The sequence below is a fragment of the Hevea brasiliensis genome, chromosome 7 (genome assembly GCF_030052815.1).
Source record: "Hevea brasiliensis isolate MT/VB/25A 57/8 chromosome 7, ASM3005281v1, whole genome shotgun sequence".
Taxonomy (NCBI): Eukaryota; Viridiplantae; Streptophyta; class Magnoliopsida; order Malpighiales; family Euphorbiaceae; genus Hevea; species Hevea brasiliensis.
Window position 1 is genome coordinate 49,069,009 of NC_079499.1, and position 21,956 is coordinate 49,090,964.

Genomic DNA, 21,956 nt, shown 5'->3' on the forward strand with positions numbered 1-21,956 from the left:
TAATCCTGACAATTCATCAGGAAACACACATACAGTAGGAATGTCCCTCAGTGCTGGACTCCCCACTTGGGTGTCTATCACATGTGCCAAGTACGTTTCACACCCTTTCCTAATCATTTTCCTAGCCAGTGCAGCTGGAATGATGTTTGAAGGCAATAACTGTCTCTCCCCATGTATTACTACATCACCATACTGAGGAAGACCAAAAGTGACTGTTTTCAATCTACAGTCAATCATGGCGTGATGCCTGGCTAACCAATCCATGCCCAAGATAATGTCATAATCTCTGAAGGGCATTTCAATTAAATCAGACAGAAAAGTGTGTCCTTGGATCACCAAAGGATAGTCCCTATATAGCCTATTTACCCTGACCTCCTGGCCGAATGGACTAGTTACTAGCACATCATAGTCCATCGGTACACACTGAATAGCAGTAGAGCACATCACACTAGCACTAACATATGAGTGTGTGGAGCCAGGATCAAATAACACATATACATCTTGGTCAAGGATGGAGAAAATACCAGCTACTACATCTGATGTTTCAGCTTCCTCCCTCTGACGCATGGTATACACTCTGACTGGTGCGCCACTGGGTACTGGCTGGTTAACAGTGCTTTGACTTCCACGAGTGCTACCAGGACCCCTACCTCTGCCTCTACCTCTAGCAGCTGACTGTGACCCTCTAGGTGCAGAGACTTGGGCTGATCCTTCAGATGTAGCAAAAGATCCAGACCGGCGCGGACTAGTGCAATCCTTAGAGAAATGTCCGCTCCCTCCACAGTTAAAACATGCACCGGTGGCCTTGAAACAAACCCCACCATGAGTTCTCCCACAAGTTTCACACTGTCGTACTGATAGAGATCCTCGAGAAGCTTGTTGGGTCGGCTGACTAGACCGGGGTGGTCTTTGGCCAGAAAATCTGCCTCTGCCTGATCTACGGGAGCTGGATCCCCCAAATTGTTTCCTCTTTCCAGAACCACTCTCAGATGCTTGTCCCGTAGTCTTTTCAGTATTCACTTTTTCTTGTGTACCCTTCTTTACTGCCCCTTCTGATTTTATCCTTTCTAGTTTCAGGGCCTGTGAGATCAACTCAGCGAAATTCTGATGCCGGAAACCCACGACTTGCATTCTCAGATTCGGCCTTAACCCGGACTCAAACCTCTTATGTAACACCATCCCGATAACCACTCCGTACATCCTACTGTTCCGGTGACCGGTGTCGGTCCGGACAGCTAGAATGTCCGGAAAAATATTTAAACTAAAGTCAGGAACCATAATTAACTCAAATATTAATAAGAAAAATTTAGTAAAAATTTTAGAAATAAAATACAACTAAGTTAAACGAGCCGGTGCCCTAGCGATGGGTAACCAGAGGGAAGTTGCGGTTCTCGCAACGAGGAGCCCTAGACCCGGGCCAAAAATTATAAAATAATTTTTGGGACTCCAGAGAAGGGTTATTGAGGTTCCCATGGCATTAGAATGCCAAGAAAATACCTAGAAAAAATTTTCAATCAGTATAGACAATTTTGACCCGTTAAGCCAAACGGAGGGCATTTTGGTCATTTTGCCTTCCGAGGTGATTTTTGGCCGAATTGTCCAGTTGAGTAAATAATTAATATAACATAAAATATGAATAAACATTACTAGAAATTAAATTGAAATTGAGTAGTGATGAAAAGAAAAGAAAAATCCATAAAAATGCCCATTTATGACATATGGTGATGCAATTTAAAAAGCTCCACCAATCACAATTTGACAAATTAATAAAAGAGATAAAAATGAACTAAAATGAGATAAAAACAAAATAAAAACAGCCATCTTCTTCATTTCACTTCTCCATGGCCGAAATCAAGTCTCCCTCTCCCATGAAATTTTTTTTTTTCATCTCTTTCTTCAATTCTCATTGATTTTACTCCACTAAACTCTAAACCCTTTCATTAAAACCTAACCACATCTCTTGGGAAAGTGTTTGGCTGCCTAGAAAGTGAAGGAAAGTGAAGATTTAACTTGGAAAATTTTGTCACTCAAGGTTAGTGCTACAATTTCATTCTCCTTCTTTTAAATCCTAGTTAGAACATCATTTTGAGCTAAGAAATTTTAAGGAATTGAAGTAAATTACATGTGTTATGGTACCTTAAATTTTCGGCAGCCCTATGGAAGTATGAGGTTGATTGTTTTAATAAAATTAGAGTGGCTAGAAATGATGGTTAAGGTATTAATATACATGGACATTAAACTAAGTATGTTAATTAAGGTTATGAGTAAATTTAGTTGGACATTAGGGTTTGGAAAGGTGAAAATGTGACTTGGCTTAGGAAATTGTTAGAGAACATTTTAATGGTCAATTAGTGACCATTTTAAGTAATTTGACCAACAAATGGACTGAAAAATAGGATTCCAAAATGAGGTTGCAGGCTGCCCTAGGACAGCAGCATAGGGACTGAAAATTTAGTCCATTTGCACTGCCATAACTTGGGCTGTGTTATTCCAATTGGTGTTTGGCAAATTGGACATGAAACTAGGCTTATAATGGCACATTTTTGCTGAAGAAACCATGCCCAAAAGACCAAAGCAAGAGGACCAAAACTTGGCCCTAATCCGGATACCCTGCAACTGGTTCTGCAGAATTGACCAAATGAACAGTAACTGTTCATTTGACCATAACTCACTGTAGATATGGTCAATTGACCTGAAATTTGTACAGCAACAAGTTAAGACATAGACAAACAACTTTCATGAAGGAACCTACCCCAAATTATGGCCAGAACCTAACCCAAATGGTAGTGTAAGTTACTGTTCCTGTTACTGTAGATATGGTATTTTCTGCAGAATGGGAATCCGGCCAGCTGTGGTTTTTGGACCATATCTGGAACTACAAAACTCCAAATGGAGTGATTCAAAAAAGGAAATTCAACTAGACAAAATAAGGAACAACTTTTATGTTTTACATTTCTTCAAATTACCATAGTAACAGTATCCAATGGAACAGTGAAGTTGACTCACCAAAACTGAAAATTCTGCTTGTGTTGAGTTACACTTTGGAATGGTATTAACACTTAATGCCAACAAGTTTTAAACACCAAATGTGCTATGTTGGGAGTGCCAAAGTCAATGTATACATTTTTATTCTAAAAGTCAACATTTTTGTTGACCAATGATGAATAGTGACACCAAAAATTTGAAATTCACAAATTGAAGAATTTAAAAGTTTCAAATGCCCTAGTATACCTAACAAGATTGGTTTGGATAGTTTGGCATGCCAATAGGGTTCAGATTAGCGATCGCACATGGCAATATGCCATTCTGTGATTTCATGGCTTTTAGCCATTCGACTTTGTATTGAGACTTGGCCTTGTGCTCGATATTATTCTGACTTGTTAGGTACATTTACCTGCACCGGAGATGCATATGTGACCGATGGTGTGACGGCCCGAGGTACTAGGTACCCAGTGCCAGTTTACCCGTTATCCAGTCTAGTCGTCTAGTGTAGGTTACTTGGGGCAACCAAATGAATAAAAGTGAACAACGTTATGAAATCACGAATGTACCAACACCAAACAAAGAAAGCATACACATTCCATACACATTTATTTTCTTGCTATTTTCTTCTATTATATTATTGCACCACTAAGCATCATTGCTTAGTGCGTTGCTTTTGCCACGCGTAGGTACTGGAGATCTCGATCGTGAGCCCAGTAGACCACAGACTGGGTGAGTCCGTCCTGCAGTTCTGCTCAGTGTCCTTGTCACCTCAACTTCTGCAGTGCATTGGTAGGACACTAGGTGTCATTTTGGCATTCTGTAATTAATTTGATTTTCTCATATGTATTTGGATCTATGTAATGTATTTTGATGTTTATGTAAATAATGAAAGTTATGGTTATAAATGCAAAACTTGAGCATTTATTTATTGTTTGTATATGGGGAATGAATGATTGAAAAATGTTGAGAATTTGATAAATGGAGTTGAGATGATGGAATATGAATATAAGAAGTGTTTTTCACAGGTTCCGAAGAACTGGTTTCTCCATTTTTAGCCGGTACTCTGCCGGATTTTCTTTAAAAATTTTCGGAACCTCAAATAAATTATAATTTCAATAATGACTTAAATAAAACATATTTCACAAGCTATAATCAAAATTATTGATGAAAATTTATTAAGGTATAATAGAGTGTGCCGGTACACCGTGTGACATAGCTTGCTCGGCTACACTGTAGACGGATAAGGGGTGTCACATTTAGTGGTATCAGAGTACGAGTTAGGCATTTCTGAGCCTAGATTGAGTCCATACCATGCATTGCATTTGTAAGAGTCGAGGTGACACTAACGCAGATCTGTTTATCTTTCTTATTTTGAATAGGATATGGATCCTTCATCTAAGAGAGCCGTTGAGGAGGAAGTGGAGAGTCATGCTCCACTGCGGCTAAGGCCCGGGGCATGAGAGAATCTGCTCCGCCAGCTCAAGCAGAGCCTGCTCAGCCTCCACAGGCCATGTTTCAATAAATGGCCGACTTCTTCAGACAAATGGCCGGGGTAATGCCAGCACCACCACCACCACCAGCTCCACAGCAGAAATCACACCTGGAAAGGCTAAGAAAGTTTGGGGCGGTGGATTTCTTCGGCAAGAGGGAAGATGACTCTGTTGCAGCCGAAAATTGGTTGAACAGAACGGGCAGAGTCTTAAAACAACTCCACTGCACCCCAGAGCAGAACTTAGAAGCTGTTGTATCCTTGTTACAAGACGATGCCTACGAATGGTGGGACACTGTGTCCAGTGAAGTGCAGCCAGAAGCTGTAACTTGGGACTTCTTCCTCTCCGAATTCAAGAAGAAATATGTGGGTACTGTATACCTGGAAGAGAGAAGAAGAGAGTTCATTAATTTGAGCGAGCGGTTGTCGATGGCAGTATGAGAAAGAATTTGTTCGATTGAGCCGCTATGGAAGGGAGATAGTCCCTAATGAAGCTAAAAGGTGCAAGAGATTTGAAGAGGGACTAAATGACAACATTAAGATCCAGCTCACTGCCTTGGGAATCATAGAATTTAGCAAGCTAGTGGAAGCGGCAATAAGGGTTGAAAAAGTGAGAATCGGTGGCGGACTGGAAGGAGAGACAGCAGAAGAGGGGACCCGGTCAGTCTAGCTCAGCTTCTGCATTTGGGAAGAAGTTCAAGGGTCCTTCTGCACAGAGTTCAGCTCAACTACAAGGCCAAGGTCAGTCTCAGGGGCCCAGGCCACAGTTCACCCCTAGGAGAGGTCAGTCCACACCATCTGTGGGCAGCTCTCCAGGGATGGGGTTCAGGGGACCAGCCCCAACATCTTCTGCATGTCCGCATTGCCTGAAATGGCACAAGGGGGAATGTTGGAGAGTAACTGGTGCCTGTTTGAGATGTGGGTCGACAGAGCATCAGCTGAGAATCTATCCACACAGAACTACTACAACTGCTCCAACACAAGCAGACAGACCTGCTCCTGCACCACAGAGAGGTAGAAAATCTAGCAAGTTAGAAGCTGTTGGACCATCACAGAGGCCAGCATCTGAGCCAGCAGAGAGGCTAGATAACAGACCACCTGCCAGAAATTATGCCCTGAGAGCTCAGGAGGAGCAAGATGCCGGGCGTCATCGAGTGCGTTCTCCCTCTACAATACTCCTGTGCATGCATTGGTGGATCCAGGATCCACTCATTCCTACATTTGCATCAACTTACCCGTAGAAAGGGGGATACTAGTAGGGGAGAGTGACCAAGACATTCTGGTCACTAATCCATTGGGTCACAGTGTGGTAGTGAACAAAGTATATAAGGGTTGCCCGTTAAGGATTCAGGGGTATGAATTCTTGGCAGACTTGATTGAGTTGCCTTTCCACGAGTTTGACGTGATTTTGGGAATGGACTGGTTGTCACGTCATCAGGCAATAGTTGATTGCAAATTGAAGAGAATTTCTCTAAAAACTTCAGAGGGAAATGAGATCACAATTGTGGGGGAAAGGTCAGATTTTCTGTCCAATGTCATCCCAGCCACAGTTGCAAGAAGAATGATGAGAAAAGGCTGTGAAGCCTACCTAGCACATGTGGTGGATACTAGGCAGGCTAAGCCAAACCTGATTAATATACCCATAGTGAGAGACTTCTCAGAGGTATTTCCTAAAGAGTTGCCTGGTTTGCCACCAGAAAGGGAAGTCGAGTTTGCTATTGAGACACTGCTGGGTACAGCACCCATTTCCATTGTTCCTTATAGGATGGCACCCACTGAATTGAGGGAATTGAAAACTCAGTTGCAAGAGTTGTTGGATAAGGGGTTCATACCCCAGTGTGTCACCATGGGGAGCTCCAGTGCTGTTTGTGAAAAAGAAGGATGGGACTTTGAGGTTATGTATTGATTACCGGCAGTTGAATAAAGTGACAGTTAAGAACAAATATCCGTTGCCTAGAATTGATGATCTGTTTGATCAGTTAAAGGGAGCAGGAGTATTTTCTAAGATTGATCTCAGATCAGGGTATCATCAGTTGAGAGTGAAGGATGTAGATGTGCCCAAGACTGCATTCAGGACCCGGTATGGGCATTATGAGTTTCTGGTGATGCCCTTTGGCCTAACAAATGCACCAGCGGCATTTATGGACCTTATGAACCGTATCTTCCATCCATACCTGGATCGGTTCTTAGTGGTCTTTATTGATGATATTCTAGTGTACTCCAAGACCAGGGAAGAACATGATGAACATTTGAGGATTGTTCTGCAAACCCTGCGGGAAAAGAAGCTGTATGCTAAGTTGTCCAAGTGTGACTTTTGGCTGAATGAGATTGCATTCCTTGGACACATAGTGTCAGCTGATGGGATTAGGGTGGATCCCAAGAAGATAGAAGCAGTGATGGAATGGAAGCCTCCCAGAAACACAAGCGAGTCGAAGCTTCTTGGGGCTAGCTGGGTATTACAGGAGATTTGTGAAGGATTTTCCTTAATAGCTGCTCCAATGACCAAGTTGTTACACAAGAATGTCAGGTTTGACTGGAATGACAAGTGTCGCACCAGTTTGAGAAGTTAAAGGCTATGTTGTGAGGCACGGTGTGTTAACACAGCCAGTGTCAGGAAAGGACTTCATGGTCTACAGTGATGCCTCTCATAATGGGCTAGGGTGTGTATTGATGCAAGAGGGAAAGATGGTCGCTTATGCTTCCAGGCAGCTAAGGCCACATGAACAGAATTACCCTACCCATGATCTAGAGCTTGCAGCAATTATCTTCGCACTGAAGATATGGAGGCATTACTTGTATGGTGAAAAGTGCTACATTTACACAGACCACAAAAGCCTGAAATATTTGCCAACCCAGAAGGAGCTCAACCTTAGACAGAGGCAATGGATTGAGTTCCTGAAGGACTATGATTGTGTAATTGACTACCATCCTGGGAAGGCAAATGTAGTTGCTGATGCTTTGAGCAGAAAGTCCATCACAGCTTTGAGATCATTGAATGCCCGTCTAACTTTGATTCGAGATGGAGCTATTTTGGCTGAGTTGCAAGTGAGGCCAAACACCTCTGCAGATTTTGGATAGGCAAATGGCAGATGGAAAATTAATGGCCATTATGAGCAAAATCCCAGAAGGAAAAGCAACTGATTATGAGGTGAAGTCAGATGGGTGTCTGTATTACAAGGGAAGACTGTGTGTACCAGATGATGGGGAATTGAAGACCAGTATTCTAAAAGAAGCACACACCAGTGTATATGCTATGCACCCAGGAAGTACAAAGATGTATCATGACCTGAAGCTTCAGTATTGGTGGCCTGGTATGAAGAAAGACATACCTGACTATGTAACTAAATGCTTGACATGTCAGCAAGTCAAGGCAGAACATCAAGTTCCATCAGGTTTGCTACAGCCTATACGCATACCTGAATGGAAATGGGATCAGGTCACCATGGATTTTGTAAGTGGTCTACCTCTCACCCGGAAGAAACATGATGCAGCATGGGTGATAGTTGATAGATTGACAAAGTCAGCACACTTTCGCGATTAGGGTGATTACTCACTGGAGAAGTTAGCAGAATTGTATATCAGTGAGATAGTTAGACTGCATGGAATCCCACTTTCCATCATATCTGATCGAGACCCAAGGTTTACATCAAGATTTTGGAAGAAGTTACATGAGTCCTTGGGTACACAACTCCACTTCAGCACAGCTTTCCATCCTCAGACGGATGGGCAATCAGAAAGAGTAATCCAGGTAAACAATTGAAACCAATGAAATTGATACAAATATTGAATAGAAATGATAACAATAACATGAAATATATGTCGTGTCCTTGAGGATATCTTTGAGGAGTTGTGTCATTGAGTTTGAGGAAGTTGGGATAGATACCTCCCAGCGGAATTTGCATACAACAATAGCTACCAAGCTAGTATCCAAATGGCTCGTATGAAGCTATGTATGGGAGAAAATGTAGAACTCAGTGTCTTTGGGACTGAATTGGCGAACAAGCTGGTAGGGCGGACACAGTGAAACAGGCTGAGGAGAAGGTAAAATCAATCAAAGCCAACTTAAAGGTTGCCTCAGACAGACAGAAATCTTATGCCGACCTGAAGAGGAAAGAAATAGAATATGGGGTTGGCGACAAAGTGTTCCTCAAGGTGTCACCATGGAAGAAAGTATTGAGGTTTGGAAGAAAAGGTAAGTTGAGCCCTAGGTTCATTGGCCCATATGAAGTCATCGAACGTGTGGGTCCAGTGGCCTATAGGCTAGCTTTACCACCAGAGCTGGACAAGATCCACAATGTGTTCCACGTGTCTATGCTCAGAAGATACCGCTCAGACCCTTCACATGTCATCTCCATAGAAGAAATTGAAATACAACCGGATTTGACATATGAAGAAGAACCTCTACGAATCTTGGCTCGGGAAGTGAAAGAGTTGAGGAATAAGTAGATTCCACTGGTGAAAGTGCTTTGGAGGCACCACAACACCGAGGAGGCAACTTGGGAAAGTGAAGAGTCGATGAGGCAACAGTTCTCTCAACTGTTTGCATCAGGTAAATTTCGAGGACGAAATTTAAATTAGAGGGGAAGAGTTGTAACACCCTCCCGATAACCACTCCGTACATCCTCTTATTCGGTGGCCAGGTGTCGGTCGGACAGCTAGAATGTCCGAAAAATATTTAAACTAAAGTCAGGAACCATAATTAACTCAAATATTAATAAGAAAAATTTAGTAAAAATTTTAGAAATAAAATACAACCAAGTTAAGCAGAGGTGCCCTAGCGATGGGTAACTGAGGAGGAAGTTGCGGTTCTAACGAGGAGCACTAGACAGGGAAAAATTATAAAATAATTTTTGGGACTCTAGAGAAGGGTTATTGAGGTTCCCATGGCATTAGAATGCCAAGAAAATACCTAGAAAAATTTTTCAATCGGTACAGACAATTTTGACCCGTTAAGCCAAACGGAGGGCATTTTGGTCATTTTGCCTTCCGAGGTGATTTTTGGCCGACTTGTCCAGTTGAGTAAATAATTAATATAACATAAAATATGAATAAACATTACTAGAAATTAAATTGAAATTGAGTAGTGATGAAAAGAAAAGAAAAATCCATAAAAATGCCCATTTATGACATATGGTGATGCAATTTAAAAAGCTCCACCAATCACAATTTGACAAATTAATAAAAGAGATAAAAATGAACTAAAATGAGATAAAAACAAAATAAAAACAGCCATCTTCTTCATTTCACTTCTCCATGGCCGAAATCAAGTCTCCCTCTCCCATGAAATTTTTTTTTTTCATCTCTTTCTTCAATTCTCATTGATTTTACTCCACTAAACTCTAAACCCTTTCATTAAAACCTAACCACATCTCTTGGGAAAGTGTTTGGCTGCCTAGAAAGTGAAGGAAAGTGAAGATTTAACTTGGAAAATTTTGTCACTCAAGGTTAGTGCTACAATTTCATTCTCCTTCTTTTAAATCCTAGTTAGAACATCATTTTGAGCTAAGAAATTTTAAGGAATTGAAGTAAATTACATGTGTTATGGTACCTTAAATTTTCGGCAGCCCTATGGAAGTATGAGGTTGATTGTTTTAATAAAATTAGAGTGGCTAGAAATGATGGTTAAGGTATTAATATACATGGACATTAAACTAAGTATGTTAATTAAGGTTATGAGTAAATTTAGTTGGACATTAGGGTTTGGAAAGGTGAAAATGTGACTTGGCTTAGGAAATTGTTAGAGAACATTTTAATGGTCAATTAGTGACCATTTTAGGTAATTTGACCAACAAATGGACTGAAAAATAGGATTCCAAAATGAGGTTGCAGGCTGCCCTAGGACAGCAGCATAGGGACTGAAAATTCAGTCCATTTGCACTGCCATAACTTGGGCTGTGTTAGTCCAATTGGTGTTTGGCCAATTGGACATGAAACTAGGCTTATAATGGCACATTTTTACTGAAGAAACCATGCTCAAAAGACCAAAGCAAGAGGAGCAAAACTTGGCCCCAATCCGGATACCCTGCAACTGGTTCTGCAGAATTGACCAAATGAACAGTAACTGTTCATTTGGCCATAACTCACTGTAGATATGGTCAATTGACCTGAAAGTTTTACAGAAACAAGTTAAGACATAGACAAACAACTTTCATGAAGGAATCTACCCCAAATTATGGCCAGAACCTAACCCAAATGGTAGTGGAAGTTACTGTTCCTGTTACTGTAGATATGGTATTTTCTGCAGAATGGGAATCCGGCCAGCTGTGGTTTTTGGACCATATCTGGAGCTACAAAACTCCAAATGGAGTGATTCAAAAAAGGAAATTCAACTAGACAAAATAAGGAACAACTTTTATGTTTTACATTTCTTCAAATTCCCACAGTAACAGTGTCCAATGGAACAGTGAAGTTGACTCACCAAAACTGAAAATTCTGCTTGTGTTGAGTTACACTTTGGAATGGTATTAACACTTAATGCCAACAAGTTTTAAACACCAAATGTGGTATGTTGGGAGTGCCAAAGTCAATGTACACATTTTTATTCTAAAAGTCAACATTTTTGTTGACCAATGATGAATAGTGACACCAAAAATTTGAAATTCACAAATTGAAGAATTTAAAAGTTTCAAATGCCCTAGTATACCTAACAAGATTGGTTTGGATAGTTTGGCATGCCAATAGGGTTCGATTAGCGATCGCACATGGCAATATGCCATTCTGCAGTGATTTCATGGCTTTTAGCCATTCGACTTTGTATTGAGACTTGGCCTTGTGCACGATATTATTCTGACATTGTTAGGCTGTTGCACACCGGGAGATGCATATGTGACCGATGGTGTGACGGCCCGAGGTACTAGGTACCCAGTGCCAATTTACCCGTTATCCAGTCCAGTCGTCTAGTGTAGGTTACTTGGGGCAACCAATGAATAAAAGTGAATAACGTTAATGAAATCACGAATGTACCAATACCAAACAAAGAAAGCATACACATTCCATACACATTTATTTTCTTGCTATTTTCTTCTATTATATTATTGCACCACTAAGCATCATTGCTTAGCGCGTTGCTTTTGCCACGAGTAGGTACTGGAGATCTCGATCGTGAGCCCAGTAGACCACAGACTGGGTGAGTCCGTCCTGCAGTTCTGCTCAGTGTCCTTGTCACCTCAACTTCTGCAGTGCATTGGTAGGACACTAGGTGTCATTTTGGCATTCTGTAATTAATTTGATTTTCTCATATGTATTTGGATCTATGTAATGTATTTTGATGTTTATGTAAATAATGAAAGTTATGGTTATAAATGCAAAACTTGAGCATTTATTTATTGTTTGTATATGGGGAATGAATGATTGAAAAATGTTGAGAATTTGATAAATGGAGTTGAGATGATGGAATATGAATATAGGAAGTGTTTTTCACAGGTTCCGAAGAACTTGTTTCTCCATTTTTAGCCGGTACTCTGCCAGATTTTCTTTAAAAATTTTCGGAACCTCAAATAAATTATAATTTCAATAATGACTTAAATAAAACATATTTCACAAGCTATAATCAAAATTATTGATGAAAATTTATTAAGGTATAATAGAGTGTGCCGGTACACCGTATGACATAGCTTGCTCGGCTACACTGTAGATGGGTAAGGGGTGTCACATCTTACATCTGTCTCTAGGGGTGGAGACCAAGCTTCCAGCATAGCGGCTTAGCCTTGAGAAGTCTCTTTCATATTCTGCTATGGTTCTGTCTCCTTGTTTCAAACTCAGGAATTCTTGTAGTTTCATATCTATATATGCATCAGGAACCCATTTCTGCCTGAATTTCCTCAGGAAGTCTGTCCATGTCAGCACAGGCGGCTCAACCAGGCTGTGGGGGATGGTCTTCCACCATTCATATGCATCCCCTTGTAACAAGGAAACAGAATACTCGAATTTCATCTCTTCCGTACACTGCAGCTTTCTGAAAACTCGTTCCATTCTTTCCAACCACTGTTCTGCCCACAGTGCCTTTAAACTCAATGGCCCCAAATTTCATCAGTTTTTCATATTGCCGAGCTGAGGGCTATGGTTGTGCTACAGGTATTGGCATCTGAGCTTGGGGTGGCACATTACCCGCCTTTTGCTGGAAGAACGCAGCCATTTGCTGTACAAATTGAGCAGGGAACTGCGGTGCTGGAGCAGGAGCTGCAGTGGCTGACCCACTCAAGTTCTGGAGTGCTGGGGCTTCCCCTTGAACCTCAGCCTCAATAGATTGTTCTTTGGAATGATCTCCTCCTTCCATTCCATTTTCCTAAATTTTCTACTTCTTGAGATCAAACACAAGGAGGTTGACCTCCGTTAGTGCATATTCATGATGTAAATATGTCATATGTATGAATTAAAGCCACTTGAGCAGTTGTACTTATCAATAAAATATTCATACACATAGTCAAAATTTATTGAAAAAACCATGCTCTGATACCACTAAAATATGTCACACCTTACCCCTCTGTAAGGCATAACATGATCCCGTAGAATACTTAATGAACTACCGAACTTCACCTACCGATAACTCATTAAGTACCCTACAAGGGATTTTAAAACAATTTTCTTACATTTTGGAAGTGGTGAGCATTTTAGTGAGAATTAAAAACCATTTATTCAAAGCTTAAAGACTAGTAAAAGTTTTTGTCCATTTTAATTTTGCCGCAAATTTTATAAAAATTTTGATAGAGTTCCGTTTGTAATTAGAGAAAACCATTCTTCAAATACCTAAAAAAAAAAACACTTCCAAAAATTTTCCACAACTCCCATCCTCCAATAAATCACAATCAACTCAATTCAAATCACTTCAAGGTAATTCCACAATCCAAATCAAAATTTATCATCTCAAAATATTTAATACTTCATTCACAAGGCATAAAATATGAAATTCACATGTACAAATATTAATTTACAGAAGGAAATCCAAAATAATATTATTACAATTTATTTACAACTGCTCAACTTACATTGATACATACAACATTTCTATATTTACATCAAAATTATCTACAAGGGTATAAAATAATACCCGTACAAAATGATCGATGTGGTCCACAATTCAATAGCAGCTCACTCTGCTGCTTTTTCCTTGCTCTTATCTACGACAGCAAAATAAGCTATCACTGAGTATAAAGATACTCAGTGGTGCACAATAAAAATTTAAAATGCAACACATAAATCATTCATTGGTGAAACACAATTTAAATATTTCTCAATCACATTTCACAAATATCAAAGCTCATAACAACTCCATTTAGTCAAATAATTTATTAAACACAGTGTTGCCAAAATCATATACACTTAAGCCATGACACAAAATTTTCGATCAATGCTGCGTTGTACACCACGAAAAAGCAATCTACAACCTTACTAATCGAAATCAATGAGGGAGGTGGCTAGCTAGCTAATGAGTACTCATCCAATCTCAACCTCAACTGGCAAGCCAGAGAGGGAGGAAAATAAACGATCTCAACCCCATAAATGGAGGAGGAATAGTGTGATACTGTCATGCTAAGTGTGAACATAAAATCAATTCAAAACAATTTATTTAAATAATTTATTGGAAATCTGGTAAATTTTCAAAGTCACATTCACTATCATAAATGGCAACACATTTCGTAACAACTCAAGAAAAATCAAATTTTCAAGAATCATATATTTAAACAATAATTACTGTACACAGACCTGACGTGAGTCGCCTCTAGGCCTTGACTCTGTCTCTCAGAGTTTCCAAGTCTTTTTCAGCTGAAACACACAGTTTCACAGTGTTTCAGTACCATAACTTCGCATAAATCCAAAAATAAATTTCATTTCATTTTTACCTAGCTTTAATGTTCTAATTCCGACGTTCTCGAAGTTTTTGTATTTCGGGTTACTATTCACTATACTATTCAAGTCAAATTGTTGACTTTTTAAGGCTTAATAGGTATGGGAACTCCAACTTCACCCACATACCACATTTTGGTCATTAAATTTGTTGGTTTTGGTCATTTTCTCAAAGCTTAAGTCCTTTTGGCCAAATTGTCAAATTTTCAGTTTTGGTGCTCCAAGTTGCACTGTTCCATTGGTAATTTTACTGTTGGAATTTGGCAAAACTTCCTTCACAGAAAATATTCCTTATTGTCTTAAGTTTATTCTCATTTTTGAATCACCCCAATTGAAGTTTTGTAGCTCAAGTTATGGCCATTTGAACCAGGGCTGCCGGATTGGACACAACCCATATTTTCTGGGCAAATTTTGGTGCTGGCAGATTTGAGTCACCAACTTGGGGTGGCCAAATGACTTAGTTGCTGGCATAATTTTGACTTGTGTTCTTCATGAAAGTTTTAGGTATATATCTCATCTAACCACTGGTAAATTTTCAGGTCATTTTGACCTGTCTAACTCGAGTTATGACCAAATGAACAAACACTGTTTATTTGGTCAGTTTGTACAGTGGCAGACTGCACTTATTCAACTTTGGTCAATTTGTTCACTAGGTTTTGGTAACTTTTTGGGCGTGATTCCTAAATGAAAATTGTGTCATTTTATGTCTATTTTCATCCCCAATTGGTGCCATATCAATTGAACTTGTAAAAGTTCATTTTTGGTCCTTCAAATTTGACTTGGTCATGCTGCTAGCAGCATGACCATATACCCTCCGAATTTAACTTCATTTCCAACCATTCCCTAACAACTCATTTGGTCACAATTGACCATTTTTCACTTCACAATAGGTCAAAAACATCATTTACTCATTTCTCCAAATTTTTGGTTCACAAACCCTAATATTCAAAACCCTAACTCATCAATCCCATGCATTTAATCACATTTAGTGCTTTTAATCCTAACCATTCAACTAAATAAGGTTTTTAAACTCATTCAAATCCATCAAACCATATAAAATCATACTCCCATTTAACCTGGCCAAAATTTCAGTCTGGTCCTCCCCCCATATTTTAATTTCATTTCATTAGTTTCTAAGCTCATTTCAACAACTAAATATGCATTTAAAGTAATAAATTGTAAGTTAGCACACTAACCTTTCTTAAATCTTCAAATCTCTATCTTTTCTTCTTCTTTCTTCTTGTAATCTTCTTCTAAAGTAGCAATAACAAGCTCTAGCAAGGTTTTTATGGGAGTTATTAAGGTTGAATAAGGAAAATTAAGCTTAAGTGTAAGCTTCAATGAAGAACTTTCATGGAGGACCTATGGAGGAAGTGAGGCGGCAAAGGAAAGAAGAAAGAGCTTTTTGGTTTTTTTTTTCTTTTTTCTTTTCTTTTCTTTAATCTTTATCCCTTTTAGAAGACCAAAAATCCAAATTAATAAATAAACTAATTAATTTCTTTATGGCATCATGCATGAGGTCATGCATGATGTCATCACCTTTTGACTTTTCCATCTCCTTTTTTTTTCTATTAATTCTTTAATTTAATTCTCAATTCTAAAATTTTCTTTTCTCTGATTTTATTTGACAGTTAGGTCAGGAGTCAGCTCTCGGGGTCAATTGACCAAATTGCCCCTCGCCGGTTCATCCCGGTTTGCAAATAATTCCATATTTCTTTCGGCTCCCTGACCTAATTATTTGATTGGCTTAACAGTTCTTTTTCATGATTTTCTCTTTTCCACTGTGTTTGTAATAGTCCTAAGGATCGCGGTGTCACATTTTACGGTTCGAAATTTGAGTTTAAATCGACTTCGCAGTCGTTCCCGAGGAGGTCACCCATCGCTGTGACTCTCGGCTCGTTTAACTTCTTATATTCTATTTTTCTTATTTATACTTAACTAATTGAACATTACTAATTATTTGTGTTTATGGCTTCTCTAATTGACTTAAGTGTGGTTCTAATCCCCTTAATTGTCCGGACTGACACCGGTCACCGAAACAGTGAAATCTACCAGGCTATGCAAACGGGGGTGTTACATTACACTTTATAAATGTCATAAAAAATTAAATGGTGATACATTATGTAAATAGTGAAAGAATTGAGCTAAAGGTGCAAATAATGAAAGTTTAACTAATTAAACAATTAATTTAGAGTTAGTGCTCCACTAACTCAATCCTTGGGACATTTATCTAAGCCATTAGTGGGCAGAAACCACTTCATCTTCAACCTTCCACAAACCAGCCGAATTTCCACCATGGGAGAACTCCATTGCCGCACCTTGCTCTACCTCCATGCAAGCATGTTCTAGCCATCCTTTCCACTTCTTTCCTTCATTAAAGCTTGCATACTCACCTTGGGGAAGATATTGGCAACAAGAAAAGCAAGATTTGGTGAAGTTTTGATAAGCTTCAAAAGTGGTAAGTGTCCAAAACCTCTCCCTTGCTTTAGTAAACCTTGTGTTTAGGTTGAGGTGAGTATTTTGGTGAAGAGAAATGAAAGAAATAGTGAGAAATGGACTTGTCCATTTTCGGCAGCCATGAACCTTTGTTGAGCTTGAGTTATTTTTACTTTCAATGAATGGAAATGAAGGTTGATTAATTCAAATGAAAGTTATAGTAAGTTTGTATCTAAGTATGTGCATGTAGTGTTTGAATTAAGGGTGTGAAATGGAACCTTGATACCTTGAGCAAGCTGCCATGTTTGGCAGCCCCTAATAGCATGAATTTGTGTGTGAACATGTAGTTATTAATGAAATATGCTAATGTTAAATTGTGGGCAGCAAGTGTAAATGATATTGAAGTATGATTATGTTGAAGTGTATGTGTAATATTGACATTGAGATATGTTGAATTTTGGTGGAAGTGAATGTTGAACTTAATGGTGAATTGTGTGCATTGAGCACTAGAATATTCTGCCTAAAATTGTTGCTGGAATTGTGTACAATATATATATGGAAGTGTTATTGATTGAATATTGAAGTAATGAGCAGGAGAAGGAATATCAATTTGGAAGTGTATGTGCTTTGTGCAAGTTGTATATTGAAGGCAGTACCTAAATTAGGCCATAAGTGCCAAACTATGAACCCAATTGGTATGGGGCCAATGGGGGGTGAAACTAGACACCAAATAGGCCAACTTTCATGTAGAAATGTTGCCAAAATTCTGCCTAGAAACTGACCATAAAAATAACAAAATCCGGATTAGCAACCTTGCAACCCAGATTTTTTTACCATATGAACAGTGGTCATTTGGATGATCATAACTCACTCAAAATAGGTCCAATTGACCTGAAATTTTTACCATGGTTAGTTTAGACATAGATCTACAATTATTTTGAAGACATCAAAGCCTAGAAATGGCCAGAACCAAGTCAAATGGCTTGCACAAGTTCGGGTACAAAAACTATTGAACCAAAAGTGACCTAAAATTGTCCAAATTTTGCACTAAAGGTGCAATCTATCCAGCTTTAGTAAATTGACCATAACTTGCTCTATACAACTCGGAATGACCTGAAATTTTACCCCATATGCAATAAGACATAGAGCTACAATTTTTCTTCTTTGACAAGAAGCTAAAAACCAAGAGAAATAGGACTTTAAGCTAGACTAATCTAGCACACAAAAATTAAGAATTTGACATTTTACATACAATGATGCTTGAAGCGTTTTGGCAATGAATGCCAACTTGTAAAAATGGTAAATTGCACTATATTGGCAGCATATTGAGATATAAATTGTGACATATTGATGCTAGAAACAACTTATCCATATTACCTAAAAAGGTCAACATATGCATGGATTTGTGAATTATTATCACACCCTACCCCTCTGTAAGGCATAACATGATCCCGTAGTATACCTAATGAATTACCAACTTCGTCTACTGATAACCCATTAAATACACTATAAGGGATTTTAAAACTTTTCTTACTTCTTTTTATAGTGGTGAGCACTATTTACAAGTGTTAAAAACCTTTTTGAACTGAAGTGAAATAGCTAACACATTTGGACTATTAATAATTTCTGTAAAAATTTTGGCAGTGTAACATCCCCACTGTACGTGTTCTGTACGTTCAGTTGTTCCAGTAGTCAAATAACAGTCCAGGCAAGTTAGGATATCTGGAACTACACTTTGGTGATAGTGAACAGACATATAATGATGAAATAAATAGAAAGAAAATACAAGAAAAATCAAACAAAAATGAAAGAGAGAAAATGATGCTAAGTTAAACGAGCCGGCACCAATGATGGGTGATTTGCACCGGAAGGCCGTTCTTGACCCGGGACATGAGGAACCCTCTGAATTTAATTTTGAGACATAAATAAAAGTTTATTGAAATGTAATTGACACTAGAAACATCAAATAAAAATTAATAGATTAGTACAAAGAAAAATGAAAAATCGAGAAACAGACAAAAATCGGGAATATAACCGGAAGTGGGGTATTTTGGTCATTTGACACCTAGAGTTGCCTTTTGACCTCAATGTCCATTAAAAATAAATGATATTACACTTTATAAATGTCTTAAAAATTAAAATTGTGGTACATTATATTAATAGTGCAAGAAATGGGGTATAAAGTGAATAATTAAAATCTTTACATATAAAATTAATTAATTAAAAGTGAGTGGGGCACTAAGGGGTATTTAAACACCTAAAGGACATGTGTATGTCCACTAAACACTTCAGTTTTCTGCATCATCTTCTCCAGCCGAAATGGACTACCATGAAAACACCATGGGCAAAGCTTCCAAATCTCTCATGCAAGCACCTTCACGCCATGTTTCCACTTAAATTCTTTCATTAAACTTGGTCCACACCTCTTGGGCAGATTATAGAGAAGAAAAAGGAAGAGATTTGGTGAAGTTTTGATAAGCTCTAAAAGTTGTAAGTGTCCAAAACCTCTCCCTTGCTTTAGTAAAGCTTGTGTTTAGGTTGAGGTGAGTGTTTTGGTGAAGAGAAATGAAAGAAATAGTGAGAAATGGACTTGTCCATTTTCGGCAGCCATGAACCCTTGTTGAGCTTGAGTTATTTTTACTTCTAGTGAATGAAAATGAAGGTTGATTAATTCAAATGAAAGTTGTAGTAAGTTTGTGCATAAGTATGTGCATGTAGTGTTTAGATTAAAGGTGTAAAATGGAACCTTGATGCCTTGAGCAAACTGCCATGTTTGGCAGCCCCTAATAGCATGAATTTGTGTGTGAACATGTGGTTATTAATGATATATGTTAATGTTAAATTGTGGGCAGCAAGTGTAAGTGATATTGAAGTATGAATATGTTGAAGTATATGTGTAATATTAACATTGAAGTATGTTGAATTTGGGTGGATGTAAATATTGAAGTTTAATGGTGTATTGTGTGTCTTGTGCACTTGAGTATTCTGCCCAGAATTTTTGCTGGAATTGTGTACAATATATGTATGGAAGTGTTGTTGATTGAATATTGTAGTAATGAGGAGGAGAAGGAACATCAAATTGGGAGTGTATGTGCTTTGTGCAGGTTGTGTATTGGAGGCAGCACCTAAATTAGGCCATAAGTGCCAAACTGTGAACCCAATTGGTATGAGGCCAATATGGGGTGAAACTAGACACCAAATAGGCCAACTTTCATGTAGAAATGTTGCCAAAATTCTGCCTAGAAACTGACCTTAAAAAGTGACCAAATCCGAATTAGTGCATTTGAGGCCTGAAAACTGACCATTTGGGCAGTAGTTAGTGTTTAGGCCATAACTCACTCAAAACAGGTCCAATTGACTTGAAATTTTGACCATGAATAGTTAAGACCTATATCTACAAGTATTATGAAGACACCAAAGCCCAGAAATGACCAGAACCAAGTCAAATGGCTTGCACAAGTTCGGGCACAAAAATTGCCGAACCAAAAGTGACCTAAAAATTGACCAAATTGTGCACTAAAAGTGCAATCTGTCCAGCTTTAGCAAATTGACCATATCTTGGTCTACACAACTCGGAATGACCTGAAATTTTGCTTTGCGTGCAATAAGACATAGAGCTATAATTTTAAATCTTTGACCAAAAGCTAAAAACTAAGGGAAATAGGACTTTAAGCTAGACCAATCTAGCACACAAAAATTGAGAATTTAACATTTTGCATACAGTGATGCTTGAAGCATTTTGGAAATGAATGCCAACTTGTAAAAATGGTAAATTGCACTATATTGGCAGCATATTGAGATATAAATTGTGACATATTGATGCTAGAAACAACTTATCCATATTACCTAAAAAGGTCAACATATGCATTGACTTGTGAATTATATAATAGTTAGTAAACTCCAAAAATTGAAGAATTAAACAATTAATTAATAATGTGCCCTAGTTTACCTAGTTGACTAGTATGGATAGGTTGGCATGCCAATAGGATTCTAATAGCTGTTCTGTAAATGGCTTCATGCCATACTGTGTTTTTACGGTTTATTATGCCGCACTGTGACTTTAATAGCCTAAGGCTATACATATTGTGTATTTATTTTTGGCTTATCGCTAGATTGACTATATGGCTTTTTAGCCACGTTATTTGTACACCGGGAGACACTTTGTGACCGATGGTGTGACGGCCCGAGGTGCTAGGCACCCAGTGCTAGTATATCCGTTTATCCAGTCTGGTCAGTATATAGGCTACACGGGCAGTAATTCAAGTACTATTAAATTCTAAATGTAACACCCCTCACCCGTCTACAGTATAGCCGAGCAAGGCATGCTACACGGCGTGCCGGAACACCTAGTCTGTGATTATCTCATTTCTTGAACTCAATTTGATTTTAAGAAGTCATTTATGTAATATTCATATCATATTGATACTATTGTCATACTTTGTTAAAATCAGTGTTTCAAGACTAGTAATAAAAATTTGGCAAGGTGCCGTCTATATTTAGGACAAACTGTCCTTCCAAACCTGTTGAAAATAGTTTAATATTATGATATCAAAATCTCAAATATTTCACAGTCTCTATTTCTCAGCAAAGTCAATAGACTTTTACAGTCATTAAACAGTTCCATAATAGACTCCATAATAATTTAAATATATATAGAAAATTTCTATTTTATTTAATATGTACAAAATATTACAAACCTTAGAGCTTTCATAACATTATAAAATACAGGGCTGAATTTCAAATATACAACAAAAGTACAAAATACAAGATATCCTAAGTCCTACCATGTATGCAATGCAGTGCAGATGACTCTGGACTCCTGTGCAGATCTGACGTTGCACCCGGTCGTAGGTCTGCTGGGCTCCCCAGCTGTATCTCCAATACCTACGCGTTACAAAAGCAACGCGCTAAGCAATTTTGCTTAGTGATGCCAAATATAAAGAAATATATACTAAAATAAAATAAATAAAGTGTTTACAAATTTTTGGTGGTGCTGTATGTCAGTAGACTGGATTTAGGTATTTGAATTTAATAGTACTTGAATTACTGCCCGTGTAGCCTATATACTGACCAGACTGGATAAATGGATATACTAGCACTGGGTACCTAGTACCTCGGGCCGTCATGCAATCGGTCACAAAGTGTCTCCCGGTGTGCAAATAACGTGGCTAAAAAGCCATATAGTCAATCTGGCGATAAGCCA